Genomic DNA, 15,546 nt, shown 5'->3' with positions numbered 1-15,546 from the left:
TTACCAAAGGTAGCTTGAGCTGGAATTGTAATATCATGTTGACGCATGTCATGGGAAACTTTAACTTGATTAAAGGACGTGAATTGTTGTGGATACCACAAGCTTTCAAGATGCAAATAAAAGTGGCTTGCCATAATTAACTCCATGAAATCACATCTCGGATTGGAAACTTGTCCAATACCTTTCTTGCTTTTGTAAATGAACCAAAAAATTTGGCATATGTACTCACCAAAGCATTGTCAATGACAGGATTATTTTCAGCTCCCCCCTTTTGACAATCTATATATGTATTTTGTTGCCTCTGTCAACTGCTCCTATATTGCTGTAAGCTTCCAAGCTACCAACAAATGTGATAAGATGCCCTCTGACCACACTGACCACCATAGTTATTCTAAATAAAGAAAGTTATATCTTCACACAAATCAAGATAAAATAAATCTTAAAAAATGTGTAAAAATAAATCTTAAAAAATGTGTAAAACTTAATCCAAAAATGATTAAAATTAATCAATCCCTAAACAAGGAATCTAAACAATGCTATGGTACCATTGTAAGAAAGAGATCTAGGGGTTGAGAATGATGGCTGCACAATCACTACTATGAAAGCTTGGGCCATACGCTCTAAGAAGAATAAAGTGTATAATGATCAAAAGGTCAAAAGATATCCAAGTACATAGGCCATGTGCCCTTTTATAGTCCAAAGGCCACATGTGTCCTAAACCCACATGCATAAAGATACCCTAACCCATGTGCCTAGGTGCATACTAAGATTCCTACATTACAAAACTTAAATATAAATAGTATACCTTGGAGTTAGTTTGGGCCCTCTAAATTTAAATAATGTCAATTTCATGGTTGATCAATGTGGAAATTCTAAGTATACAGTGTCAATGCTCCATCACTAGAAGCTAGTCCTTGCCCACCTAGGTGCCCATTGGAAGAGAGATTTATCTAATAATGATGATCCCATGACCTTAGTATGAGCCATATATTATTGAATTTAAAGTGGCATTAAGCCTTATGGAATTTAAAGTAAACTGAATAATAATGCTAAGGTTTATACTATGGTTGTGTGATGATATCACTAGAAGCTAGTCCTTGCCCACCTAGGTGCCCATTGGAAGAGAGATTTATCTAATAATGATGATCCCATGACCTTAGTATGAGCCATATATTATTGAATTTAAAGTGGCATTAAGCCTTATGGAATTTAAAGTAAACTGAATAATAATGCTAAGGTTTATACTATGGTTGTGTGATGATATCAAAATATTATTAAAAAGGATAAAATTTATTTAGCAAGAAAGGTAGAGTGGTGACATTTGTCCCCACCCTTCCCCATGGTGTGAAAGGAGGTCCTATCATGCCAATGCACTTGCTAATTAGAGTGGGATTCTCACTTTACTAGTTTATTTTTTCTTGTTTGTTCTTTGTAGGGTGATCTTCCATAATCACACGCGCGCGCGCGCGCGCACACACACACACACATGCACGCACTATAATGTGGTGGTGGCCATGGGTCCATGGGCATGTTCATATGTTGGGCTTGGGGCCTAGCATTATGGGCATGGACATAATAATTTGGGTGTGAAATGGGCCAAGGTATATAAGACAATGACCCATAGTTGTAAGGTAACTTTTTGATATCTTTCATGAATATACATTACCTTGATGCTATGTTGGAGCTCATGGTAGGCCCTCCATAAAAATAAACTTGAGAAAATTACCTAAAATAGATGAAAGCTTATGCACGCAAGACAAGAATGGGTTAAATCTCCCCCACCATGAGAGTGGCTCACGTCCTCTTCATGGTGTATTTAAATATATTTCCTTGTACAAAAAATAAGAGCCAAAAATACATGTTACCAAAAACATGGATCTCCACTTAGGGCTTGCATAAGGCTAAATACAAAAGTGTGAACACTCTAAGGTTCACTCATGAAATAGAACTAATGTATATCAAAATGTTGCACACTAATGTGCACATAAAATATCACTGCCATTGCCAATCATAAATAATTTCCACGCTCCATGTGTCAATAAATTTCCATCGATGCAAGCCGCCCAGTGGATCCATGCACATCCTTAGAGGTGATCAGTCTCTCTTGCACATAAATAAATATCCATCAAATAAATCCATAAATAATTCAAATAATTCCAACATTCCTCCCTGGTGAAAAGAAACTGTCCTCAATTGCTAAACACGCAATACCTCAAAGTCAGTACCTTTGCATATTTAAACAACTACGTGCAATACCTTAATTCAATGACCTTTGCACGAAAGAAAATATCAAGTTCAAAATATTCATCACAAAAAATCTGATTCCACAATATCAAAACCTCATGCAATACCTCAATTCGATGACCTTTGCATGGAAAAATAACCATGAGTGATACCTCAAATCGGTAACCTTCACACGACTACACCGGTATCAATACCAATTGTGAAATTCACTGCAAAACTGTTTGTGAATGGAGTCAATCAGGACAGAGTGTGTAACAAGGGCATGGTCTAGAATGATGATTCTTGTACTTAACCAAATATTTGACATAAACATTGCCATTGCGAGTTGTAGTTTGCTTACGATCAAAAATTGCTTTAGGAACTAAAATTTTTGTATCAGCCTCTAGGAGAGGTGGATCATCATAAACGGGGGTAGAAGGTGGTGTACCTTTGAAGGGTCAAAGTAGACTAATGTGAAAGGAATTATGAATATTCCAATGGTCAAGAAGGGACAAACGATAAGCATTGTCATTGATCTCAAGAAGGGACAAACGATAAGCATTGTCATTGATCTTAGTAGTAATTATAAAAGGCCCATAAAATCATGGAGATAATTTAATGGCTGGATGTTTCTCAATAGACTTTAATCTACACTTTTCTATATGAAGCCAAACTAAATCATTTTCTTCAAAAGTTTTTGGTCTTCTATGCTTGTTAGCCTGTCTAGTGTAAGCTTGTTGAGCCTTAAGAATAGACTCAAGAGATTCGGCCAAAATACGGTTATGAGTCATGGCATAGTAATCGGCCATTGGAACTTCATGAGAGACTCTAGTAATTGGAGTTGGAAGTTTCTTACCATAGACAATCTCAAAAGGAGCTTTGCCAGTGGTTTTATGAGGTGTGTTATTATATGCAAATTGCAAAAGATGCAAATACTGATCCCAATTTGTAGGAGATGAGATAGTGTAAGACCTTAAAAGATCTAAAATACTGTTGTTTGTGGCCTCACTTTGTCCATTACTTTCTAGATGATATGTAGAACTAAAATCAATCTTAGTGCCTAAGTTTGAAAACAATGCCATCCAAAAATGATTTAAAAAATGAGAATCGCGATCTGAAATAATGATTTTAGGTAAACCATCATTTGTGAAGATAGTTTTGATAAACAATTGTGCAATATGTGAAGCATTCAATGTTTTACGACATGCAATGAAATAAGCTTGCTTACTGAATCTGTCTCAACAATTTTCCATATCATATCATTTCGAGAAGATGTGGTAGTAGTAGGTAAACCAGTTATAAAGTCCATAGAAATTTCTTCCCATGGTGCCGCGGGAATAGGTAAAGGTAGGAGTAGCCCATACAGTTTTCCTTGGCATCTTTTAACTTGTTGACATGTCACACATTCCAATACAAAAGAAGCAACATCATGTTTTAATTGTGGCCAGTAAAAATATTCTTCTATGGTGCGAAGAGTGGTGAGAATGCCACGATGACCAACATATGGGGGACGATGCATCTCTTCAAGAATAAAAGATCTATAAGGAAGTGTAATGCATAAACACTTTTGAAAGAAAAGAAAACCATCATTATATGCATAATCATGAAGAGGCAACCAATTATTAGTTTCTAACTTGTGCCAAACATCATAAATATAAGGATTTGTAACATATCAGTCATGCATATCATGCAAAGAATGAATGTCAAGCATTGAAATGTTAGAAATAGAAGGTCGTCGACTAAGTGCATCGGCACTACATTCTCTTCACTAGGTTGATATTGGATAAGAGGATGAAAACTTTGAATAAAAGATGCCTATTTAATGTGGCGGTCTAAGATAAGAGGTTGATTAAGAAGATATCTAATACTTTATTGGTCGGTCTTAATCATAAACTCAGAACCCATAAGATATTTTTTTCACATGCGTAAGGCATGTACAACGGCTAATAACTCCTTGTCATATGTACTATACAAAAGTTCAAAAGGTGTCAATTTTCTGCTCTCATAAGCCAAAGGATGTCCATCCTGCCTGAGGGCAACACCGATTCCTGCAAGTTGGCAACTCCTTTACCTAGCAGAACTTGTGGAGGTTCTCATCATACAGATTATTCTCATGTGGATCATGTTCTCATTTCTATTTTGTGTAATGAGGAGGAACCTATTTCCTTTGAGGAAGCACATGATGATGATCATTGGATGCATGCTATGCAGGATGAGTATAACTCTATACTCAAGAATGACACCTGGTATTTGACAAGATCTATCTCATGGCAAGAAGGCCATTGGTACTAAGTGGATTTACAAGTTAAAATGCAAAGCAAATGGTAGCATTGATCACTATAAGGCCAAACTTGTTGCAAAGGGGTATGCCTAGCAAAAGGGCATTGATTATGATGAGATCTTTGCACCCACATCTCGTATGACTACCATTAGGTGTCTCATTGCTTTGGCAGCATATCATGGGTGGAATGTACATCAGTTGGACATTAAGACTGCATTCTTGAATGGTAATTTACATGAGGAGGTGTAGGTATCGCAGCCTCTTGGTTTTGATGTGAAAGGAGAAGAGTCTAAAGTATGCATGTTGAAAAAGGCTCTTTACGGCCTTAACAGGATCCTAGAGCATGGTATGAGAAGATTCATGCATACTTGGTTGCAAATGATTTTTGCAACAGTCCAACAGAGAGTACCCTCTATGTGAAGAGGAGTAAGGACACATTTTGGTCATCGTTCTATACGTTGATGACATGTTGCTCACGGGACTCGATATAGATCAGATTTCAACCTTTAAGGCTGATTTGCAGTCATCATTTGAGATGTCAGATTTGGGGCCCTTGCATCATTATTTGGGGATTCAGTTTATGCAACACAATGATGGCATTGTTATGCTGAAGTTTAAATATATATAGAAACTGTTGAAGAGGTTTAATCGCTGGATTTTATGACACACGAGTGTCACTAGTGGATTTTGCTTTCGCCTTGGTGATTCATGTATATCATGGCTCAGCAAGAAACAGCCTATAGTATTCCACTTCTACATGTGAAGCTAAGTACAAGTGATGTTTTATAGCTACAGTTGAGTGTGTGTGGCTCAGACGCCTCATGGGCTGATTTGGGTGTTGGACAGTCGTCTAGCAATACGATTTTCACTAATATAGCCAGAGTGCATTAGCAGTTGCGAGAGGAACCTAGTGTTTCATGTTTGCACACTAAGCACATTGAGGTGCGTTACCACTTTATCAAGGGGAGAGACTCTCTGCAGCAGCAGAGATCAGCTTGGTCTATGTGCCTACACATGACAACATGCTAGATTTATTCAACGAAAAGTTTGAAGCTTTTTGTTGTAAAGCTTTGGGCTTACTACCTTTTCAAGATTGATCGGCCATACCCTGTATATGTTCACATTATCACTCTAGGGGGGATTTGTAGCATTATATGGTAGTGATGTGTGTGAACACTCTTAGGACCACCGGGGCATTTTTTCCCTCACTAGGAGGTTTTTTCCCCCGTGCGTATGTACACTCTCTTATCTACTCATTTTGGGATGTGTACTTATCTTTGGTATCTGGCACACATTTTTTCATTCTAATCTAGTGAGTTTGTGTGCTCTCAAGCTTCTCTATCTTGTGTGTGTGCATTGTTGAAATTATAACCCTAATTCCAATAGCTACATAGTCTGACTCAAGCACGCATCTCTGAAGAACTCCGTCATTTCCTATCCGATATAATTGCCCCACAATTAGCTGATACTATTTTGACAACTTAATTAGTCTTTGTGCTTGTTCTTTAGACGATTCAGGTTTTATAGGTAGTCCATTCGTTAAAAAGTGAACAGTTTCAAAGCTCCATTCAGAAACTATGTCTATTTGAAATAGACAAGCATCGAGCAAGTCATCGTCAATGCCTATCGGGGAGGTTCACCATTGGTTACTCTAGATAGATGATTTGGAAGTACATGTGATGATCCTTTCCTCACAGTGATAGAGAAGTCAAATTCTGTGAGGATCAATAGCTTCTTAGTGATCCTTCATGTGGTACAAGGCTTGTTAACCAAATAGAGAAGGGCTTGATGGTCTACAAAGAACATAAATTTGTTTGCCAAAAAATAGTGTCTAAACTTCTTGACAGAATAAACCATGCCTAAGCCTTCCCTTTCTGTGGTTGTATAGTTTTTGTCAGCCTCGTTTAATTGTCTACTTGCAAAGCTTATAGGAAAATCCATTTTGTGTTCACCTAGTTGGGCAAGTATACATCCTATTTCATAGGCGGAGACATCAATGTGGACATGAAAAATCACATCCTAACAAGGAGTGCAAAGAATTGGGACTACAGCTAGCGTCTTTTTCAATTTCTTATAGGATTCTTGGCATTCTTCAGTCTAGACAAAAATTATCAATAGTTTGTACAATGGTCAAGCTAATATCAGCATACATGTATATAAATCGTCGATAATAGCCAACATGACCCATAAACCTTTGTACTCCCTTGGCATTTATAGGAGGAGGTAATTCTAGAATTACTTTGACCTTGCTGAGGTCAGTGGAAATCCCTCTCTTGGACACAATGTCCCAGGATTATGCCATGTTTGACCATAAACTGACACTTTTCAAGGTTGAGAGATTTATAAAGTGTGCACCTGAGGAAAACTTTATGTAAACAATTCAAATGCTCCTTCCAAGATGAGTTCACCCCAAGGTCATCCATGAATATTTCAAGAAATTCCTCTAGGTAGTCATTAAAAGCCGTACACATAAGTCTTTGGAAAGTTGCCGGAGCATTGGTCAAACCAAAAGGCATGACTTTATAGGCATAAGTTTCCCAGTGGGTGATAAATGTTGTCTTATGCTGCTCGGTAGGATCTATTTGCACCTGATTATAGCCCAAAAAACCATCCAAGAAGCTATAGACTTCTTTTCCCGCCACTCGTTCTTAGACTTGTTCAGTAAATGGTAAAGGTCATTCTTTTTAGGTACAACCACAATAGGAGAAACCCACTCAATGTGTTCTATCTCATAAATGTTGTCTTATGCTGCTCGATAGGATCTATTTGCACCTGATTATAGCCCAAAAAACCATCCAAGAAGCTATAGACTTCTTTTCCCGCCACTCGTTCTTAGACTTGTTCAGTAAATGGTAAAGGTCATTCTTTTTAGGTACAACCACAATAGGAGAAACCCACTCAATGTGTTCTATCTCATAAATAAAACCCGCATTTATCAATCTCCTCTCTAACCAATTTGGCATAATTAGGATTCATAGGATGGAATCTTTGTTGCATTAGTCGTGCATCATCCATGATTGGATTAGTATGCATGTAGACTTCATGGTGGGGACCCCCTTTCATGTCTGAGTATTTCTAAGCAAAAACATCCTTGAATTCCTTAGAAAGATCAATGAGATCCTTCTCTTCTTGTTCAGTCAAGTCAGTGGGGTGATGTAGACTGGTTTGGAATCCTCACCAAGGTCTGCGATGTCCACTTTCTTAACTTTGGCGGGGCCTTAAAAAAGAGGATTCAAAACCCTCACCCTTTGTTCACCTAGCTTCTTCACATTGTACGAAGTGTTCATCCAATTTGTAATTCCTAAAATAATCAAGAATTTTGGAAGCATCTTCTTCTTCAACTGTTGATCTTCTTGAGCCTTTCGTTTTGTTTCTTTTTCATCTTCCTTGAGAAGCTTATTCCTTTTCTTTCTAGCAGACCTTGACAATTTTTGTGAAGTTTGGTCCTTAGACTCGAGGCTATCTTTTAGACTTAGAGGTTCTACCTCCATTTTATGAATTGAAACGACCTGCTCACAGGTTATCACCCAAGGTTTCAATCAACTCATCAAATGATGCCATTGTCCCAACATACTAAAGGAAATGTTTTTCATTTTCTTGCTCAGGATGGGGTACAGGGTTTACAGTGACTGGCCTTTTTCGTATTTTTCTAAGTTTCTTCTTGGCTTTGCAAATACATTTAGAAATTTCTTCATCGGAACTTGTCCCAATAGGGTAGAAAGCAGTAGGGTCGCCACTTTTTTGCAAAGAAGAGTTCAACATGTAAAGAGATATCTCCTCATCATTGGCATTCATGAATTTTGTTCCTATCAAGTTTGGAACTACATCTATCGTAGCCAACAATTGCATCTAGCTCTCATAGTAAGTGGGGTATGAAATAGATGCAATTTCTTTCTGTTGTTCAGAAACTTCCGCTTCAACTTTTCTTAGACTAATGTCTATTCCCTCAAAAAGGAGCTTTTTCTTTTCAGCGAAGACCCTGCTTTTTAAGGTTGCAGCCTTATACCTGCACACCATACAGACGCTTCTTTTGATAGACTTTTCTGTATGAGATGTGGTATATTTGAATTGAGATCCAAAGAAGTTCGACTCACTGGATGGGCTTTATGACTCACCAAATCTACCCTAATGATTTGTTCATTATTCCGGAGGTAAATATGGTTCATACCCCAGTCACGTACCATTTGTAATCGCCTCATAAATGGCCTTCCCAATATTATGTTGTAATTAGTAGGATGCTAGAATCCATGATTACGAATGTATGGGAAAAGCGCATACCATAGGTATCCATAGTCATGTGACTAATCTTACTAAGGGGCCTATCAATAGAGCCATTAGCTATCTTGATTGATACACCTATAGGTTCTAAAGGAGGTTCACCCTATCGTATCCGACAGGATTTAGTCGCGATACTAACACCAGCTCCACCATTAAGGATGGTAGATACTCGAATTTCCTTATAGGAAATAGGAATGGTTGCATTAGTATCCTCCACTTGATATTACTGATACTGCCCGAGTTTGTTGATAGGTACCTCAGGAATACTTTGGTTGTTGGAATTATCATCCCTATCGATATCGAATTCTCCCTCAGACTCTCTGTCCAAGGACTCAATTGGGCGTTTGGTTTTTAACCATTGTTTTACAGATTCCCACAAGGTAGGATTATCTTGTAAAAAATCCCCCAATGTCATCGTGATAGGTGTAGATAAGAGGGATTGCAACATATTTGATGTCCTAGCAACTTTGCGTTTCTCACTTTTTTAGCAAGCCTTGGAATCTCATAGATCTCGCTGCTATAGTAGGGAATCCTCTTTTTTTTCCACATGCATCCTTAGAGTTAATCACTCTCTAGGTAATTAGGAAGCATGGGAATGGATCCTTTTACTGTCCCTTTGAGAGGTTTAGTGGCATTCAGGATAGAGGGAATCCTAGATCTTGGAGGAGATCTATTTCTAAGATTCAACCAAAAATCATGAGAATTTGGCTGATCTTGATGATCTTGAATAGGTTTTATCAAGTTTTCAATTTGTCCTCCTGTGTTTCCCAATGGCATTTCCTCGGCCTTGTCTTCATCGGGCAATTCAAAGAGGTTTAACTCCTTAGAGTTAGGAACTATCAATGTTGCATAGTCCTCCTCCTCCTTGTGCAAGACTTCACTTCCTGACTCAGGAAATGACTGATAGTGGAGGTGGCAGAATCGATTTTGGAGCCTTAGTCCATAAATGCTTTCCAGATCTTGTTGTCTTTTGAACCAACTCAATGGCTTCAAAAATCTTTTCCTTTTCCTTAACAGGATTTGGGTACTACTCAATCTTCTTAGAAATCTTTTGAGGGTGAGCCTCAAAGTATTCTCTATTGATTTTTTGGCAAAATCGTAGGTCCTCATCCTCCGAAATCAGAGAAAGAGACTCATTGGATGATGAACTTGTTCCATCTATAATTTTTACTTTGTCCTTTCCATTGTTGACCGTCGTAGATTCCTTTTCTTTTCCATTCTTCTATTGGCACTCTTGGAGATTGAAGCTTCCATATCCCTGGTTTTAGCCTTTTGGGCTTGAGCCCTTGTAATCACGGCGTGGTATAGCCTGGAGGGGTGACTAAATATTCCTTATTTTCTAAAATTTCAACTGGAGAATCATAGCTGAGTTCCATGGTAATGTTCTCCATGTCACTTTCAGGCTCTGCCACCATTTGATACATTGGGGTCACCCTAGGAGGGACTGGTTGTGGTGGGGCAAGACTGGAGGTGGTAAAGGGTTTGTACCTCCCCCTGGGAGTGCACCTATGGTGCAGTTAATGCCAATGGTCTTTGTGGAGCTGGTAAAGCAAGAGCTCCAATTGCTTGATCCATCCTTAAAGTGGGCTTGAGTCGGTAACACCTGTTGGTGTCGTCGTTACCCATATGCGAGCACAATATCCACACCACAGGTTATTAAGGGACTAAGGTTATGTAGAAGGGAAGTTATTAAACACTAAGAGTGTTATTAAACACTAATGGTGAACTAATCACCAAAATAAGTGTCATTAGATACTAAAAATATGCTTTTAAGCACTAATTATGTTTTCTACACACTAATGGTGATCTTAATCACCAATCAAAGTGTTCTTTAACAGCTAATCCTGAAAAGATGCAGGGGGGAAGAGAGCTTGAGCTCTTGCAAGCACACACACACACTCACAAAACCCTAATAGAGAACACACAAGATGAGAGGCTGAAAATCTTCTTCTTCTCTACTCAACACTCAACACACCATATACAAGAATAAGAGTACACACAATATGAAAGGTACTCAACCAAATACATACACGGGTTCTCTATAATGTGAACCCGACTAAATGAGCTGGCACTATAACTATGCCAGTCTCTAGAATGGCTGTCACACAGCCTGTCATCCCACTGGCCGCATATCTCCCATGATCTCACCAACCATGCCAGTGGTGTAAGTGTGGGGCCTATCCCCCAGGCGGGTCATCAGTGGCCACCGCCTCACTAGATGAGCTCGATATCTCAACACTCCCCCTCGAGCTCAACTCCATCTCATGTACACCAAGCGAAGCCCTGAATCTGCGGAGCTTCTCTGTACCCAATGCTTTGGTGAAGATGTCAGCTACCTGATCCTCTGTGCTGACATAAACAAGGTCAAGGTCTCCTGCCAAGACCTTCTCTCTGACGAAGTGGTAGTGGACCTCTATGTGCTTTGTACGAGCATGAAAGATTGGGTTCCTGGCCAACTGTATACTGCTCATGTTGTCACAAAAAATGACAACTTGTCTATCCACCACACTGATAGACCCAAATCTACAAGTAGCTTTCTCAACCAAGCTACCTCACATGCTGCCATAGCAGCTCCTCTGTACTACTCGGCCTCTGTACTCGATAGAGCAACCGTAGGTTGCTTCTTGCTGCTCCAAGTCACAGCAGCACTCCCCAAAGAAAACATGAATCCACTGGTAGATCTTCTATCTGAGATACTACCAGCCCAATCAGCATGTGTGTACCCATGTACACATATCTCTGTCCCCCAGTCTCATAGAATAGTCCATAATGCAAAGTAGACTTCACATACCTCAGTATGCGTCTCACTGCATCCAAATGCGGTTTCCGTGGAACCTGCATAAACTGACTCACCAACCCAACAGCATAGCTCAAATCTGGTCTGGTGATCGTCATGTAGATCAAACTTCCTACTATGCGCCTGTACATAGTAGGATCCTCCAAGATCTCTCCTGAATCTGCACTCAACTTGCCATTCTAATCCAATGACACAGAAATAGGCTTACAGCCTGTCATACCATACTTGGACAACATGTCCAAGCCATACTGTCTCTGCAGTAATCCAATACCATGTGGTGACCTAATCACCTCAATGCCCAAGAAATATCTGAGCTCCCCCAAATCCTTCATCTCAAACTTCTGTCTAAGCAAGATCTTTACATCAAAGATCTCTGCATCATGGTCCCCCATAATGATCAAGTCATCTACATAGATGACAACAAGCACAACCCCTCTATCACCATGTCTCACATACAATGAGAAATCTGCATTGGCTACATGAAAGCCAATAGTGACAAGATATTCAGAAATCTTGCCAGACCATGCTCTTGGTGCTTGCTTTAAGCCATACAAGGCTTTCTTCAACCTGCAAACATGCTCGGGGTGACCCTCATCCTCATAACCAGGTGGCTGCAACATATACACCTCTTCTTGCAAATCCCCATGCAGGAATGCATTCTTTACATCCATCTAATGTAAAGACCATTGCTTTGACGCAGCCACTGCTATCACAACTCTCACCGTTGCCATCTTGGCAACTGGGCTGAAAGTTTCCTCATAATCAATGCCATATGTCTGCGCATATCCTTTGGCTACCAATCTAGCCTTGTACCTGTTTATGCTTCCATCACTGTTATGTTTAACTTTGTACACCCACTTGCATCCAATGGATTTCTTGCCTTCAGGCAATTGCACTAAATCCCAAGTTTCATTTCCATATAGTGCATCCATCTCCTCATCCATAGCTTTCTCCCAACACACATTTCCAACAGCCTCATCAATGCATGTGGGCTCTACAACCTGCACAACCTTTGCCATATATGCATAGTGATGTGCCACATAACCATCATATGTAAATCTCTGCACAGGGTTCTTCACTCTCCCTGATCTTCGCAGCTTTTCATTCATGGCTTCCATAGCCTTCTTTACACCAGGTGTTCTCATAGCTGGGATCCCAAGCTCCTCATCAAGGCTCATATCTGAGCCACTAGACTCTCCATCAACATGAGAATGCCTTGCAGAAATGTCGGGCATACCAAGGGGCTCAACCACTTTCTCTTTTCCTTTACGTGATGTACTCATCACATTTGCAGGACTAGTATTATGACTCAGCCTGCCACTCCATGGTCTATCAACAGACCCACTAGATGAGGACTCTCCTGGTCTATCAACAGACCCACTAGATGAGGACTCTCCTGGTCCACTCAAAGACTGTGATTGCTGACTTACATTCTGTGCAACCACACTTCCACTCACATCAGCCCCAACAGCTTCTTTTTCAGCAGCATACCAGCTGCTCATCTCATCAAAGACAACATCCCTGCTTACCCTCAACTCACGTGTAGCAGGGTTATAACACCTGTATCCCTTTTGCTCAAGGGAGTATCCAATAAACACACATTTTTCAGCTTTTGGATCCAGCTTAGTTCTCAGCTCATCTGGCACATGCACATATGCAATGCATCCAAAAAATTTCAGATGAGACAAATCTGGTTTTCTGCCAGTAAACCTCTCCTCTGGAGTTACATCATGTATGGCTGCAGTTGGAGTCCTGTTCATGATGTATACTGCTGTAGAAACAGCCTCAGTCCAATAGCAATGCGGCATATTCTTCTCTTCCATCAATGCTCGCGCAATCTCAGCAATGTGCCTGTTTTTTCGCTCAGCAACTCCATTTTGCTGCGGAGTGTATCTGCATGTAAACTGTCTCCGAATACCATTCTTCTTCAAGAATTCGGAGAACTCATTGGAGAAGTACTCTCCCCCTCCATCTGACCTTAGGCACTTTACATATTTCCCTATTTGCTTTTCAACCAAAACTCTGAAATTCTGAAAGTGAGTAGAGTGAACACCTCACTCTTCTCTTTCATGAAATATACCCACACTTTCCTTGTGTGGTCATCAATGAAAGTCACATAGTACCTGCAGCCTCCCATAGATATGGTCTTCGTAGGACCCCATACATCTGAATGCACAACATCTAGTGCATTTTTGCTCACATATCTGTTACGTGGAAACACATGCTTTGTTTGCTTCCCAAATTGGCATGCTTCACATATTTTCTGCATACCTTCCACTTTAAATTTTGGCAGCCCTGCCACAATTCCTTTTGTCTGCATAGACTTCAATCTCTGCACATTTACATGTCCAATTCTTTAATGCCATATGTCTGTGTCTGCAACAACAACTCCTGAACCATTTGCAAACATTGCAGCACTCATTTCAGGCATGTCTACATTCAATGTAAACATTCTGCCCACTCTGTTGCCTTTTGCAACCAACCTGCACTTGTCTTTAAAATCTTCAACATAACACCCATCAGGGTTAAACCGAACCTGCAAACCCTGCTCAATCATCTGGCCAACTGAAACTAGATTCTTTGTTATGTTCGGTACATGAAGTACATCTGCAAGGTACTTCACTTTTCCATCCTGCATAGACAATGGCACATCTCCAACGTGGGCAATTGGATGAGCAGTGTCATCCCGTGTTTCCACAAAACCTGGTCTTTCCGGGTTTTTCATCTCCTTGAACCACTCCCCATGACTTGTCATGTGGTTCGAAGCGCCTGAATCCACATACCATACATTATCTTTTTGTGCTGCATTAAGATTTTCAGACATGGCATTCACAACATGCTGCATAACAAACAACCTTTCATTATCCTCATTATTTCTGCTTGAGGATGCATAGTTGTTTTGCTGCACTTTCCCATTTTGCATGTCAGCCTGCTTCTTATAACATTCTGATTGCACATGTCCAGGCTTACAACAATAATAGCATTCACGTGCATCATTATATTGCCTTTGCCAATTTCCACGGCCTCTTTGACTCCCCCTGCCTCTGAATTTGCCTCTTCCACCTGCGTGTTGTTGTTGTTGTTGATTCTGGGACTGTTGTTGTTGTTGCTGATGCTGCTGGCCATAATTCTGATCACCTGTTCGGCCACCTCCTTGACCGCGTCCACGGCCTCCTCTACCTCGTCCTCTTCCTGAACTCGTGTAGAAGGCCTGTTGCTCTAAACTGTTTTTGCTTTGTGAAGACTGTTGGTCTTCACCCAAGTTCTTCTCTTCGATAATCAGCATAGACACCAAATCTGTAAAGTTGGGAATGTTTTCCCGAGTCTGGATAGACGTCTTGAACGCCTTGTATTGTGGCCCGAGACCACGTAGACAGACTTCCACCTTGTCATCATCATCTACTGACACACCAATAGATGCAAGGGATTCCACAATACCCTTTATCTTCAACGCATAGTCATTCACAGACATGCTCTTTTTCTCCACAGTATGAAGTTCATTCTTCAACTGTATCTTACGTGCCTTGGTATTTGTTTCATAAAGCTTTACCAAGGTGTCCCACGCCTCCTTGGGGGACTTGGCATCCTGAATGTGCCCAATCATGGTGTCCTGTATACTAATGGAAAGCCAATACATAACCTTCCTGGCTCCTTGGTTCCAGTCTTTAAACTCTTTCACATCTGCAGCAGCAGTCGGTATCTCCGGTGCCTCTTCATGCTCACCTTCTATGTAGTCCCAATAGCCTTTTCCCATTAGGAAATTCGTCAACCTGAACCTCCAAGCATGGAAGTTATTCTTATCCAGCTTCTCAGCCACAATCTGTGTTATGCCATCATTAGACATCTTGCCAAACACACAATTTTACCAGAAACCGCACTCTGGTTTTTCCTGCACAAATGCTGTATTTTCTGCACAGCGGTACTGTAGTACTCTCAAATGTCACAACCAGTGACTTCAATGTGCATA

This window comes from Cibotium barometz, chromosome 18 (genome assembly GCF_041138505.1).
Source record: "Cibotium barometz isolate CiBa-2024 chromosome 18, ASM4113850v1, whole genome shotgun sequence".
Lineage (NCBI taxonomy): Eukaryota > Viridiplantae > Streptophyta > Polypodiopsida > Cyatheales > Cibotiaceae > Cibotium > Cibotium barometz.
This window is presented reverse-complemented; position numbering follows the sequence as displayed.